The following is a 15472-nucleotide window of genomic DNA, read 5'->3' on the forward strand; positions in this document are numbered from 1 at the left end:
CCACAAATCAATGTGATACATCACATTAATAAAAGAAAGGATAAGAATCACACAATCCTCTCAAAAGATGCTGAAAAAGCATTTGACAAAATACAGCATCCTTTCTTCATTAAAAAAAACCCTCAAAAAAGTAGGGATAGAAGGATCATACCTCAAGATCATAAAGGCCATATACAAAATACCCACAACTAATATAGTCCTCAATGGGGAAAAATGGAGAGCTTTCCCCCTAAGGTCAGGAACACAACAGGGATGCCCACTCTCACCGCTGTTATTCAACATCGTGTTGGAAGTCCTGGCCTCAGCAATCAGACAACAACAAGAAATAAAAGGCAGCAAAATTGGCAAGGAAGAAGTCAAACTTTCACTCTTAGTAGAGGACATGATAATCTATGTTGAAAACCCAAAAGATTCTACCAAAAAACTGCTAGAACTGATACATGAATTCAGGAAAGTTGCAGGATATAAAATCGATGTACAGAAATCGATTGCACTTTTATACACCAATAATGAAGGAGCAGAAAGAGAAATCAAGGAATTTGTCCCATTTACAATTGCACCAAAACCCATAAAATACCTAGGAATAAAACTAACCAAAGAGGTAAAAAATCTATAGCACTGAAAAGCATAGAAAGTTTATGAAAGAAATTGAAGAAGACACCAAAAATTTTTCCATTTTTTGAACATTCCATGCTCATAGATTGGAAGAACAAATATTGTTACAATGTCGATACTACCCAAAGCAATCTACATATTCACTGCAATCGTGATGAAAATAACACCAGCATTTTTCACAGAGCTAGGACAAACAATCGTAAAATTTGTACAGAACCAGAAAAGCTAAAGAAATAGCCAAAGTAATGTTGGAAAATAAAACCAAAGCTGGAATCACAATTCCAGACTTCAAGCTGTATTACAAAGCTGTAATCATCAAGACAGTATGGTACTGGCACAAAAACAGACACATAGATCAATGGAACAGAATAGAGAACTCAGAAATGGACCCACAAACATATGGCCAACTAATCTTTGACAAAGGAAGAAAGAATATCCAATGGAATAAAGTCTCTTCAGCAAATGGTTTTGAAAAAACTGGACAGCAACATGCAGAAGAATGAACCTGGACCACTTTCTTTCACCATACACAAAAATAAACTCAAAATGGATGAAACACCTAAGTATAAGACAGGAAGCCATCAAAATCCTAGGGAGTAAAACAGGCAAAAACCTCTTTGACCTCAGCCACAGAATTTCTTACTTGACATGTATCCAGAGGCAAGGGAAACAAAATAAAAAATGAACTGTTGAGGGGCGCCTGGGTGGCTCAGTCAGTTGAGCGTCTGACTTCAGCTCAGGTCATGATCTCGTGGTCCATGAGTTCAAGCCCTGTGTCAGGCTCTGTGCTAACAGCTCAGAGCCTGGAGCCTCCTTCAGATTCTGTGTCTCCTTCTGTCTCTGCTCTCATCCCCCCACTCTCTGTCTCTATCTCTGTCTCTCTCTCTCTCAAAAATAAATAAATACTTAAAAAAAATTTTTAATAAAAAAAATGAACTATGGGACCTCATCAAGATAAAAAGCTTCTGCACAGTGAAGAAAAACAATCAGCAAAACTAAAAGACAACCAATGGAATGGGAAAAAATATTTGCAACTGACATAACAGATAAAGGCTTAGATCCAAAATCTATAAAGAACTTAATCAAAATCAACACCCAAGAAACAATCCAGTGAAGAGATGGGCAAAAGACATGAATAGACACTTTTCAAAAGAATACATCCAGATGGCTAACAGACACATGAAAAGATGCTCAACATCACTCATCATCAGGGAAATACCAATCAAAATCACAATGAGATACCACCTCACACCATTCAGAATGGTTAAAATTAACAACTCAGGCAACAACAGATGTTGGCAAGGATGTGGAGAAAGGGGAACTCTTTTGCACTGCTGGTGGGAATGCAAACTGGTGCAGCCACTATGGAAAACAGTGTGGAGCTTCCTCAAAAAACTAAAAATAGAACTACACTATGACCCAGCAAATAATCTACTACTTATTTATACAAGAGATACAAGTGTGCTGTTTCTAAGGGACACATACACCCCAATGTTTATAGCAGCACTATGACAATAGCCAAAGTATGGAAAGAGCCCAAATGTCCATCAACTGATGAATGGATGAAGAAGATTGGTATATATACACAATGAAATATTACTTGGCAATCAAAAAGAATGAAATCTTACCATTTGCAACCATGTGGATAGAACTAGAGTGTATTATGCTACGTAAAATAAGTCAGAGAAAGACAAATATCCTATGATTCCACTTGTGTCGAATTTAAGAAACAAAGAGATGAACATAGAGAAAGGGAAGCAAAAATAACATAAAAACAGAGGGGGAAACAAACCATAAGAGACTCTTAAAGAGGGTTGCTGGTGGGGTGTTGGGTGGGGGGATGGGCTAAATGGGTGACAGGTATTAAGAAAGGCACTTGTTGGGAGAAGCACTGGGTGTTATAGGTAAGTAATTAATCACTAAATTATATTCCTGGAAAAGAAAAGAAAAGAAAAGATAAGAAAAGAAAAAAGAAAAAGAAATTGGCTCGTGAGACTTGCCAAAAAATTGGCAAGTCTGAAATCTAGAGTGGGTCAGTATGCTGGAAATTAGGCATGTGTTCATGATGCAGTGTTGAATCTGAAATGCATAGGGCAGACCAGCAGCCTGGAAACTCAGGCAAAATTTCTATGTTATAGTCTTGAGGCCGAATTCCCTTTTTAAGAAATCTCAGTTTTTGCCCTTAAGATCTAAAACTGATTGGATAAATGCCACCTACAATATCGAGGGTAGTCTCCTTTTCTTAAAGTCAACTGACTATAGATATTAATCATATCTGTAAAATACCTTCCCAGCAACCGGGTAACATAGCCTAGCTGAGTTGGCACACAAAATTTGATGATCACAGGAAGATACAACAAAATTTGTTGTATCTTAATTAATTTTTTCTTTTTTTAATGGTTATTTCTTTATTTTGAGAGAGAGAGTGTGTGTGAATAGAGGAGGGATGGAGAGAGAGAGAGAGAGAGAGAGAGAGAGAGAGAGAGAGAGAGAATATGAATGAATCATAAGCAGGCAACATGCTGTGAGCACAGAGCCCAAGTAGGGCTGGATTCCACAAACCATGAGATCATGACATGAGCTTAAATCAAGAGATGGTTGCTCAACCAACTGAGCCACCCAGGCACCCCTAGTTAATTTTTCATTGAAAGCCAATTGGGGCCACATTTATTTATTAAACATATATATTTAACATCAACGATGGACCCAGCTGCATTAAGATATTCATATAGACACCTCCATCCGAAGTGTTGCTTATAAGTAGGTCCCAGGGGTACAATACTCACAGAAACTACTATAACCCTAATTGCTCCCTCTCCCAGTCTCAAGGAAGCTAGCATTCCCCACTCTGGGGGACCCACCACACTCTAACAAATCAGCCACCTCACTAGGCTCTCAGGAATAAAGTTTAGCTTTGCTCCTTCAAGGGTTAACCTTTAAAACAAAACCCTGATTAGCCCCTAAAAGCCCCTAAAAAGATTTTAACTCTCTTCCCTGAAAGGGAGAGTGATGGGGTATATAAGTTTATGGGGTTGGAAAAAAAGAGGCTGGCCCCAAGAATCCAAAGGTTTGGCTCCCCTTGCAGAAAGCAGGAAGAGAAGAGAAGAGAATGATCTTTATTGTGTGTGAATCTTTTACAACTGTAGGAGACTTAAATATCTCAATCAATTGCCTTGGCCATGATTTTTATTCATTTCAGGAATAGAGCAGAGTCAAATGGTGGAGACAGAACTTGGGAGAGTTAGGCATCTGAGTTTGAATCCCAACTTTACTATTATTTATAAATACGTGTTGAATGAATAAGCAAATTGCCTCAGTGATGTGGGGTTTATCATTACCTCTTACTACCTCTTACTTCATTTGCAAAACAGCAATGAAAATTATGATATTTGCCCTACTTCTCTCAAAGAGTCATTGTGAAGATTTTTTAGGTTTTTTTTTTAAGTTTATTTATTTATTTTGAGGAGGAGAGTGCAGAGAGAGAGGGAGAGAGAGAATCCCAAGCAGGCTTTGTGCTGTCCACACAGAGCCCCATTGCAGGGATCAGTCTCACCAACGGTGAGATCATGACCTGAGACGAAATCAAGAATCTCACATTTAACTGACTGAGCCATCCAGGCAACCCTGTGAAGATTTTTAAAAGGAGGAAATGACAAAGAATATTGAATGAATCCAAAGATTGGATACTGTGGGAGGCGGAATACTGGCTTCCTAAAGCTATCCATGTCTTAATCCCCAGACCTGTGAATATGTTACATTGCATAGTCAAAGAGAAATTCAGATTGTAGATGGAATAAAGGTTACTAATTAGCTAACCTTAATATAGGGTTGTCCTGGATTATCTGGGTGGGCCCAACTTAATCACAAGGGTTTTTAAATGTGGGAGGGAGGCAGAAGAGTCAGCGTCAAAGTAATGTGATGTGAGAAAGATTCAGTCAGTCATTGCTGGCTTTAAAGATAGAAGAGGACCCAAGTCAAGGAATGCAGGTAGCCTCTAGCCAGAAAAGGCAAGGAAACAAATTCTCGCATATAGCCTCCAGAAGGAACACAGCCCTGCCACCACTTTGATTTTAGCCCAGTGAGACCCATTTTGGATTTCTGACTTCCAGAATGGTAAGCTAATAAATCTGTGTTGTTGTAAGCCACTAAACTTGTGATAATCTGTTACAGACCCGTAGAAAATTGATACAATTACTTTAAAATGTTTTAGATGGCACTGGTCCTTAATTCCTACAACAAAAATGGGTCTTTCTAGATTATTAACCATAGTCAGATGTTTGTCATGCAAACTAAGGTATCCATGGGTAAGGCTTCCAGTTTTATTTATTTATTTATGTATTTATGTATTTATTTATTTATTTATTTTTATTTTTTAATTTACACCCAAGTTAGTTAGCATTTAGTGCAACAATGATTTCGGGAGTAGATTCCTTAATGCCACTTACCCATTTAGCCCATCCCCCCTCCCAAAACCCCTCCAGTAACCCTCTGTTTGTTCTCCATATTTAAGAATCTCTTATGTTTTGTCCCCCTCCCTGTTTTTTATATTATTTTTGCTTCCCTTCCCTTATGTTCATCTGTTCTGTGTCTTAAAGTTCTCATATGAGTGAAGTCATATGATATTTGTCTTTCTTTGACTGACTAATTTCACTTAGCATAATACCCTCTAGTTCCATCCATGTAGTTGCAAATAGCAAGATTTCATTCTTTTTGACTGTAAGGCTTCCAGTTTTTAATTAATTTGAAATATAATAGTACCAAATATCAAGTACATTATATCAATATGCATTTTCCATGTTTGTATTTGCTATGGAAGGCAGTATTTCTTTATTTTTTATTTTATTTTATTTTATTATTTTATTATTTTATTTTGGGGAGAGAGCATGCACAAGCAGGGGAGAGGGGCAGAGGGAGAGAGAGACAGAGAATCTTAAGCAGGCCCCACACTCAGAGCAGACCCCGACATGGGGCTCGATCCCAACACCATGGCATCATGACCTGAGCCGAAATCAAAAGTCGGATACTCAACTGACCGAACCACCAGGTGCCCCAACAGTGTTTCTCAGAGTGAAGTGTGAGGGTGTATTAATCTCCTAGGGGTGCCATCACAAACTGGGGTGGCTTACAACAACAGAAACTTATTTTCTCACAGTTCTGGAGGCTAGAAGCTTAAAGAAAGGTGTCAACAGGGACAGACTCCCTCTGAAGACTCTGGGGAAGAAACTCTCCTTGCCTCCTCTAGCTTCTGGTGGTTGCTTGGTGTTCCTTAGTGTACGAGAGCATAACTCCAACTTCTGCCTCCATCTTCACATGGCCTTCTTCCCTGTGTGTCTCTGTCTTGTTTCTTTCTCCTTCTAAGGACACCAGTCTGGGATTTAGAGCCCACCCTAATCCAATATGACCTCATCCTAACTTGATTACATCTGCCAAGACCCTACTTCCAAATAAGGCCATGTTCACAGGTACCAGGGGTTAGGACTTCAACTTGCCTTTTAGGGGGACACAGTTGAACCCACAGCAGAAAGCTACTTTCTCAGAATCCCAATTGTGCTCGTTAAAGATGCAAACCTGGTGGCTCAGTTGGTTGAACATCTGACTTCTGCTCAGGTCATGATCTCATGGTTCATGGGTTCAAGCCCTGTACTGACAGCATGGAGCCTGCTTGAGATTCTCTTTCTCTCTGCCCCTTCCCTGCTCTCTCTCTCCCTCTTTTTTTTTATTTTTTATTTTTTTAATGTTCATTTATTTTTGAGAGAGAGAGAAAGAGACAGAGTGTGAGTGAGGAAGGGGCAGAGAGAGAGACACACAGAATCTGAAGCAGGCTCCAGGCTCTGAGCTGTCAGGACAGAGCCCAATGCAGGGCTCGAACTCTTAAGTGGTGAGATCATGACTGGAGCTGAAGTCAGATGCTTAACCTACTGAACCACCCAGTCTCCCCTCTCTTTGAAAATAAATAAATAAACGCTTAAAAAAAGATGCGAATTCTAGGGTACACCCCAGACAACCTGATTGGGTTTCTGGGGTTTAGGCCTAAGAATATGCTTATTTGACAAGCTCCTCTCATGATTATTAGTCATTCTAAACTTTAAGAATCATTGATATATGTAGTGGTTTTATTTTTCGTAATTTAAAATAGTAAGGAAAGACAATTTAGCTTGGAGTCACTTTACTCTTCCAAACATTTGTTTTGTATACTTATAAAAGTGAAAAATGCAGGAAGCTCTCCTCCTGTGTATAATGGTATCCACAAGGCTCCCAAGAGCCTAGATACTAAAGGCTTCCAAGAAAAACATCAGGTGTTTAAATGTTTCCATAAACTCAAAACTGACCTGTTTTTACTTTCAAGCTTCCCTGAAATGACCTCCAAGTCAGAAATTTCTTGACCTAAGAACAGAAGAGGAACCCAACAACAAAAAAAAAAACTGATGTGGAGGAAAAAGAGAAGATGGCCTCTGTGCCCCTGAAACGCAACATGGTCCCAAGAGAAAGAAACAAGACCTAACATGTTTCCGGTGCTTATGAGAAGGTGACCCAAAGGGGAGGGGAACAAAGGAATGAGAGAAATTCTGAGGACTCTGGCAGAGGCAATTCAAGTTCCTGGGAGAGTTCCGTGTTGTGTTTGTCTCTCCTCTGAGAATGTTAGCTCTGAGCCAACACAAGTGTTGTGTATGTGTCCTAAATGAGTAGTGTTTCCTCACCTCCCTCACCTTTCTTCTTCTCTACGTAAGATTTATTTGAAGAATATTAAGATACACAGGTTGTATATAGAAATTCCAGGAAAGATGTTTGCCAAAACAGAAAAAGTGGCTAATCTCTACGTAAGATTTATTTGAAGAATATTAAGATACACAGGTTGTATATAGAAATTCCAGGAAAGATGTTTGCCAAAACAGAAACAGTGGCTATCTCTGGAGGGTAAGATTTTAGGTGGTTTTTACCTTTATAATTTGTTGTGGCTGTTGTTTTAGACCTTCATAACTTTCTATATTTGATTTTTGTTTCAGTGAGCACTTACTATTTACAAGATCAAAAAATACACCACTGTAACTGTAAGAGAGTAGTGCACACAAGCACTTTGTGAATGTGAGATGGTAGATAAACTAATACCCAAACAACTGAGTTAGTTTTGAACAGAAGTCCAATCCTTTAAGATTCTTTTGTTCTCTGTAGCAGACCTGTACCCTGAGATCTTTATTTACTCATCAGGTGTGGACCAGACAAATGGTATGGTAGTAAAAAACAAATTATTTGACTATTGGTCCCGTTTTAGAGTCCCATCTGCTCCACAGTGTCACTCTACTCTTTTTTTTTTTTTTTTTCTTTTTGCACAGAATCCTATACCTTATTGCAGGTCTTTACTTAACATGGAGTAAACGTAGTTTTTCTCTGCGTATGATCTCAGCTCTTAAATAATGCTGTCTAGAACACTTCTAGGTAACAGGGGGTTTACAGTGTTTAAAGTTTTAAAAGTTAAACCTACACTTTTATTTTCTATGTATTTGGCAGGTAAAAAAATAACTTTGTAATCTTCACCACACCTCAGGATATACCCATAACCCACACTTCCAACCACAACATGGTTTTTGCTGGGGTAGGATATGCTATGATGACTGGAGACTTTCTCTGAAACTCGTCCTTACCACCAAGACCCTTCGAAATTAGAGTGTCTGTGGAAGTGAAGAGAGTGGGGAGGTGTCAAGATGCTGCGTGTGAATAGAAAGGAGAAGACTTTAACGATTTTTTTTAAAAAGAAAGATGTAAGCTGGTTAAAACTAGGGGTAAGGGGCATAGCATTTGGAAAAGTAATAGGAGAAGCAAAAGAGCAACACAACATTCTGGTGAGGTGAGGAGGAGGAAGAGAGGTTTTGCCAGTGCAGGTGGCCGGGTAGCTCTGAGCCTGGGACCTACTTTTGGAACACTGCTGAGAAAAGCTCATTCATCTAGTGTCCAGGAACCCAAGAGGGCAATGGCTGGGCCAGAACAGACCAAGTAAAGGGAGCCTGAGAGATAGGCAAGAGGAAAATTGGTACTTAACACTCTGCTCACTCCTATAAAGTGTGGGTGTGACTCATTAGACAGAAATTATTACTTTCCTTCAAACAACCAAGTGTGATGTTGCTAAGGCCCCACTGAGAGGATATGGCAAGGAAACTAACATTTGGTGAGCTCCTACTATGTGCCAGCACTTTGCTAGATGCTTTTGACATTATTTTATTTAATCTTCCAAACAGTACGAGGAGATAGCACTGTTGTGCACATTTTGCAGAGAAGGAAACTAAAGCATAGGAAGGTTAAATAACTGCTCGAAATCATAAAATTAAACAAGTGGCAGAGCTTGTAGAATATATCTGGCTGGAATATCATTGCTCTTTGCACTGAGTAGAAACATCATAGCAAACTAGAGAGTTCAAATCTCTACTTTTGGGTTTGTCTCTGGTCACTGCTGACATCCATTAAAGAAGGACTTCGGCCTTGAACTTTTAAACCGATTCTTTAGTGTAGACATTGCCATTGCATGATATATTAGTCCAGGTCCTCTAAGAAGCAGACCCCAAGACAAGATTAGATGTTCTGAGATTTTATTAGGGAAAGTGATGATGTGAGAGAATATGGGGGCAGGAATGGAAAAAGGCTGAGAACTGTCAGACGCAAAGCAAGTCTGATCCCAGTGAAGAGGAAAGGGAGAGAAGATTGGATAGGAGGATCCTGAACCACCAAGCAGTCCCAGGAAGGTTTAGTAAAGCTTTTGGGAAGTCCTTAGCCAAAATATGCTATGGAGTTGATGACTTTTGGGCCAGAGTCACTTTGAACCAAAGTTGAGAAATCCCATATTGCCTAGGAATGAGCCTGCCTTAGTATCCCTGCCCTACTCAGCCACTGGATGGGAATTGCTATGAACATCACAGTCTCTGTAACTGCTATGATGGACAAAATGGTGATTGTCCTTATTGGATTTATATGATAAGGGACTTGTATCCAAAAAATACAAAGAACATAATTCAATAATAAAAAGATAAATAAACCCAATTAAAAATGAGCAAAGGATCTGAACAGAAATTTCTCCAGTGAAAATATACAAATAGCCGATAAGTATGAAACGATGCTCAGCATCATAAGTCATTGGGAAAATGCAAATAAAAGCCACAGCGAGATATACTTCACACCCACTAGGATGGCTATGATTAAAAAAATGGACAATAGGGTTGCCTGGGTGGCTCAGTCGGTTAAGCATCTGACTCTTGGTTTTGGCTCAGGTCATAATCTCATGGTTTGTGAGTTGGAGCCCCGTACCAGGCTCTGTACTAACAGTGCAGAGCCTGCTTGGTATTCTCTCTCTCTCCCTCTCTCTGCCCCTCCCCCACTGGCACAGTCTCTCAAAATAAATACATAAACTAAAAACAAAAAACAAAAACACCAAAAAACAAGAGCTGGCTGTAATGTAGAGAATTTGGAACCTTCACACATTGTGGGTGGGAATGTAAAATGGTGGAGCTGCTTTGGAAAACAGTTTGACAGTTCTTAAGTTAAACACAGACTCAGTGATTCTACTCCCAGGTATATATCAAAGAGAACTGAAAGCCTATTTCCACACAAAAACTTACACACAAATGTTCATAGCAGCATCATTCACATTAACCAAAGAGTGTTCATCAACTGATGAATGGATAAACAAAATGTAGTCTATCCATACAATGGAATATATTTGGTCATAAAAGGAAATAAATAACAGAATATGATTCAGCCTTAAAAAGGAAGGAGATTCTGTCATATGCTACAATATGATGAACCTGGAAGACATTTTGCCAAGTGAAATAAGCCAGTTACAAAAAGACAAGTAAGGAGCGCCTGGGTGGCTCAGTCAGTGAAACGTCCAACTTCAGCTCAAGTCATGATCCCACGGTTCGTGGGTTTGAGCCCTGTGTTGGGCTCTATGTTGACAGCTCAAAGCCTGGAGCCTGCTTCAGATTCTGTGTTTCACTCTCTGCCTCTCCCTCACGCTCTCTCTCTCTCTCTCTGCCTCTCCCTCACTCTCTCTCTCTCAAAAATAAATAAACATTATAAAGTTAAAAAATAAAAAGATAAAAATAAAGACAAATAGTATATGATTCCACTTGTATGAGGACCACCTAGACTAGTCAAACTCATAGAGACAGAAAGTAGAATGGTGGCCGCCAGGTGCCGCGGTGGGGAGGGGGTAGGGAGCTGCTGTTTTATGGGTATAGACTTTCAGGTTTACAAGATGAAAAGAGTTCTGGAGACGGGTTGCACAACAATGTGAATGTACTTTACTGAACTGAACTCGAAATGGTTAAAATGGTACCTTTTATGTTATGTGTATTTTACCACAATTTCAAAAAGGGCAAAACGAAACAGAAAAATAAGAAGGCATGAAGCACTGATACATACTGTATCATGGATGAACCCTGAAGCCACTGTGGCAAGCAAAAGAAGCCAGACATAAATGGCCGCATGTTGAATGGTCTCATTTACATGAAATGCTGAAGCTGGGCAAACCCATGGAGACAACAAGCAGGTTCGTGGTTGCCATAGCTGGAGGGAGTAGGGGCCGTGAAGCAACTGCTCAGGGCACAGACCTTCCTCCTGGAGTGATTAAAATGCTATGAAATTAGATAATGGGGATGGTTGCGTGACTTTGTGTCTGTAGTAAAAACTCTTGAATTACATACTTTAAAAGGTGAGTTTTATGGTATGTGCATTATATCTCAATAAAGATGCTACTTTTTTTAATGCCGCGGTGGATTTCAGAGCACACCAGCACGGGAACATCAGTCAATTACACTCCCCTGCGGTTGCAGATCTAGGAGGTGCCTTTTCATGGCTGCCACACATGAAGCTCTATTACAAGTATATTTTTGGTGTTGATCATAATAGTTACCTAAAATGCATTAAGTGCAGATCTGAGCAGAGTGATGGGCTAAATTATTTCCCCAAATGATTTCCTTTTCCAGGATTCAGTAAATGCAGGGTCCTGATGTTCTCACTGAGGGTACAAGAGTTTTGATGCTGCTATTTCACTGCTGCAACGATTCTGCTTCTGAGAGAGCAGAGGATATGTCAGCAGAGAATACGAAATGGTTTCAGATCTACTTTGTGACCCTAACAAACATAAAAGTAGTAGGAAACAACTTGGTATTTCCAACTGCTGACCAGAGCCACACTTATGCAAACTGTCATTGGAGTCATTGCTGCTATCATCCTCATTTTGGGCAAATCAAATGGAAAGAAGGAAGGATGGGATGAGCCCTGCTGAAATAAGATGGCAATCCTTGTGACTCAGGGTACACGGTAATTTTTTAATGTTCCAGATTTATAGCTTAAGTGGAAGATAAGCCAACATCCAATCTAAAAAAAAAAAAAAAAAATCCCAGAGAGGTGGAAGGAGCAAAAGGAGGGAATAGTACCAGAAGCCAGACATTTCTAAAATTACCTTACTTAGAGATGTGACTTTGGAATCATGTGAATGTTTTGCATGATTAAAATAAAATGGAATAACTATGAAAATTAAAACATGAAGTCAGTAAACCTAATTGTGTATTGAGTAGGCAGCTTTATTGTACAGAGAAGAACTATTTCAAAGTGTTTTTTCTTTTCTTTTTGTGTTTTGAGAGAGAGAGGGCAGAGAGAGAGAGAGAGAGAGAGAGAATCCCAGGAGGGGCAGAAGAAGAGAGAGAGAAAGAGGGAGGGAGGGAGAGAGAGAGACAGACAGACAGACAGAATCCAGGCTCACCGGATGCGAGGCTCAGCCTCACCCCAAGTGGGGCATGAGTTCACCCAAAACGGGGCTCAAATCATGAACCATGAGATCATGACCTGAGCCGGAGTCAGATCCTTAATGACCAAGCCACCCAGGCATCCTCAAGATATTTTAAAACACAATTTGACTGGGATGTACTCTAAGACAAAAAGAACTGCAAAAATAAACAAACTTAAATTTTTTCCAGTAGTCATATTGTTAATAATATTGGCATAGTTTATTGTAAACTATTATGTATGTAATAGGATAAAGCAAATAAGTAATCATATTAATTCAAGAGGAGCCAAGATTGTCAACATTAAAAAAATGACAAATATAAAATCAGAGAATTTAAATAAAAACCATGTAATCCTAAATTTGAATTAGAAATATAAATGCATGATTCATTTTCTATTAAAAAATATTTCCTGGTTTCTATCTACTAGAAAAGCCTAAGATAATAATGAACCCAGGCTCACTGGTCTCTCCTAGCACCCAGACTGTAGTTTCTTCCTTCCTTCCTACCTTCCTTCCTTCCTTCCTTCCATCCTTTCTTTTTTTAATGTTTATTTATTTATTATGAGAGAGAGAGAGTATGAGTTGGGGAGGGGCAGAGAGGAGACAGAGAATCCCAAGCAGGTTCCGCACTGACAGCGTGGAGCCCAAGGCAGGGCTCAAACTCATAAACCGGGAGATCACGACCTGAGCCGAAATTCAGAGTAGGATGCTTAACCAACTGAGCCATCCAGGCGACCTCAGACTGTAGTTTCTAAATACAATTTTCCACCAAAAGGAATCAGCCTTTTGGGTAAATGGCTAATTAACTGGGGCAGGAAATGATTATGATGAGCTTGGAATATTTTGTCATATTAGAAAGCAAGGAAGCTATGAAGAACTATGGGGTAATGACAAAAGGATTCAGAAACCAATTTGAAGAGGTTCCCATGAGCCAAAAATGGGACAATTTAAGCATCAAGATGAATAAATAATAACTGCAATGGAATGAAACATTAAAATCTGTGAATTTATAATGATGCTAAACAAACAAAAAAATTGATCGTCTTTGGTGAATGCTAGGAAACAAGCATTTATTCTGCCTTTCCTGTAAAAACTATACCTCGGGCCAATAAAACCGTTGACAAGAGGAAGTTTTCTTGATAGAGTTAAGCTAATAAGTGAAGAAGGAATGATAAAAATAGTATACGATCATTTTGCAACCTTCTAATGAATTAATGGATATAGACCATGATCATCAAAGGACTGTTAATATTGCAGAGACAACCAGACATGTTCGCCCCCTTGTGGAAATGCACCATTATGCAATATTCTTGATAAACCAGCAAACTTGAATTCAATACAGTAACCATTTGCAACATGTGTCTATTTCAACTTCAATTTCAATTAACCTGTATGTGCTGTCCAATATGGCAGGCACTAGCCATTTGGGGCTGTGTAAGTATAAGTTAATTAGAACAAAATTAATTAACTCAGTCCCTCAGTCGCACTAGTGCAATAGCCACATGTACAGATATGGAATACTTCCATCATCACAGAAAATTCTACGAGACAGGACTAAAATCTAACTACTAGTTTACAAGTAGTACAGGGAACTGAAGAACATGATTGACGCAGTATGAGGATTCAATCCCTAAATCCAGGATATGGGAAACTATAGGACAAATGACCCAGCTCCTTCAACAAATAAATTACAAGGGCAAAAAAAAGTCTTAAGTTAAAAGAGACTTAAGAAAAACATCAACCAAATTTAAGTATGAGCCTCTTTGAATCCTGATGGTAAAGCTCTGAAAAAAAAAAACATTAATGAGGCAAATTTAAACATTGATGATATTTGATGATACTAAGAAAGTAGTATTTTTTTAGGATAGTGATATTATTTTAGTGTCTAATGAAAGATACCTTATCTTATAGAGCTGCATCCTAAATGTTTACACAAGAATGATTTGATGTCTAGATTTAGCTTTAAAGTAATCCAGTAGGGAGAGAAAGTGGATCAGGGCATAAACGGCATACGATTTTTGCTGTATGTTAATAACTCTTGATGTTTGACATTCCATTAAACTATTCTAGTTCTTATATATGTCTGAAGTTTTCTATAAGAAACATTTTAAAAGTGACTGGCTTATCTTTTAGATTCATAGAATAGGTCTGAAACCATTTGGCATTTTTTTTGCTGTCATTTTTTTATTCCCTGTGTCAGAATGTTTGAAGCATAGAAATGGCGGCATCACGTTGTGCTTCATTGTTCTCTGACTTGCTTCTCATGCTGTGACAAGTTACTTAAACTTGCTTTCCCATTACATTAACTGTAAGACCACTAAGGTAGGTGTCCAGTAATCATCTAACGTTCAACGTACACTCTGAAGTGATCATGGCACCCAAAGAAACATGGCAGATGTTGGAAGTACAGAGATGAATACAATACAGTTCTTAACTTCAGGGAGCTTATGTTCTTACGGAGAGGTAGTCATATGATACATAAATTACTATAATAAAGTAAGCACAAAGTTTAGAGTGGCCTGAAGAAGAGATTGGTGATTTATATCCTGGGGTGGTGTTAATGAAAGACTTCATTAAAGAAGGTGATTTGCACAACAGTTTGAAAGAATGAAAACGTGCTTTCCAGGTTAGCAGCAGAAGCAAAGACAGACAGGCATGGAAGAAGCTGGTATGTTTGAGAGACCGTGAACACAGTGACTCATAGCTTTGGAGGTGTTCGTTAGTCAAATTCCTGTGTATTTCAAGTAATTACTGTCTTATTAATGGGAAATTTAAATTTTTAAATGTTTATTTATTTTTGAGAGAGACAGAGAGAGAGCATGAGCAGGGGAGGGTCATAGAGAAAGGGAGACACAGAATCAGAAGCAGGATCCACGCTCTGAGCTGTCAGCACAGAGCCCAATGCGGGCCTCGAACCCACAGACAGCAAGATCATGACCTGAACCGAAGCCAGATGCTTAACCGACTGAGCCACCCAGACACCCCTATTAATGGGGAATTTAAATTCAATTCAATAACGTTTCAGTTCTATTAAGTGAACACCTAGCAGACTGAATGAGTAACTGAAAACATCCTATCAATGAA

At 39.0% G+C, this 15472-nt stretch overlaps 1 long non-coding RNA gene across 2 annotated transcripts in view; it reads right to left on the reverse strand.

The window, feature by feature from the left end:
- Positions 1-15472, reverse strand: part of LOC109272916 (uncharacterized) — an 85780-nt gene that overhangs the window by 48361 nt on the left and 21947 nt on the right. The window lies entirely within an intron of this gene.

This window comes from Panthera pardus, unplaced genomic scaffold (genome assembly GCF_024362965.1).
Source record: "Panthera pardus isolate Hobbes unplaced genomic scaffold, ASM2436296v1 HiC_scaffold_10, whole genome shotgun sequence".
Taxonomy (NCBI): domain Eukaryota; kingdom Metazoa; phylum Chordata; class Mammalia; order Carnivora; family Felidae; genus Panthera; species Panthera pardus.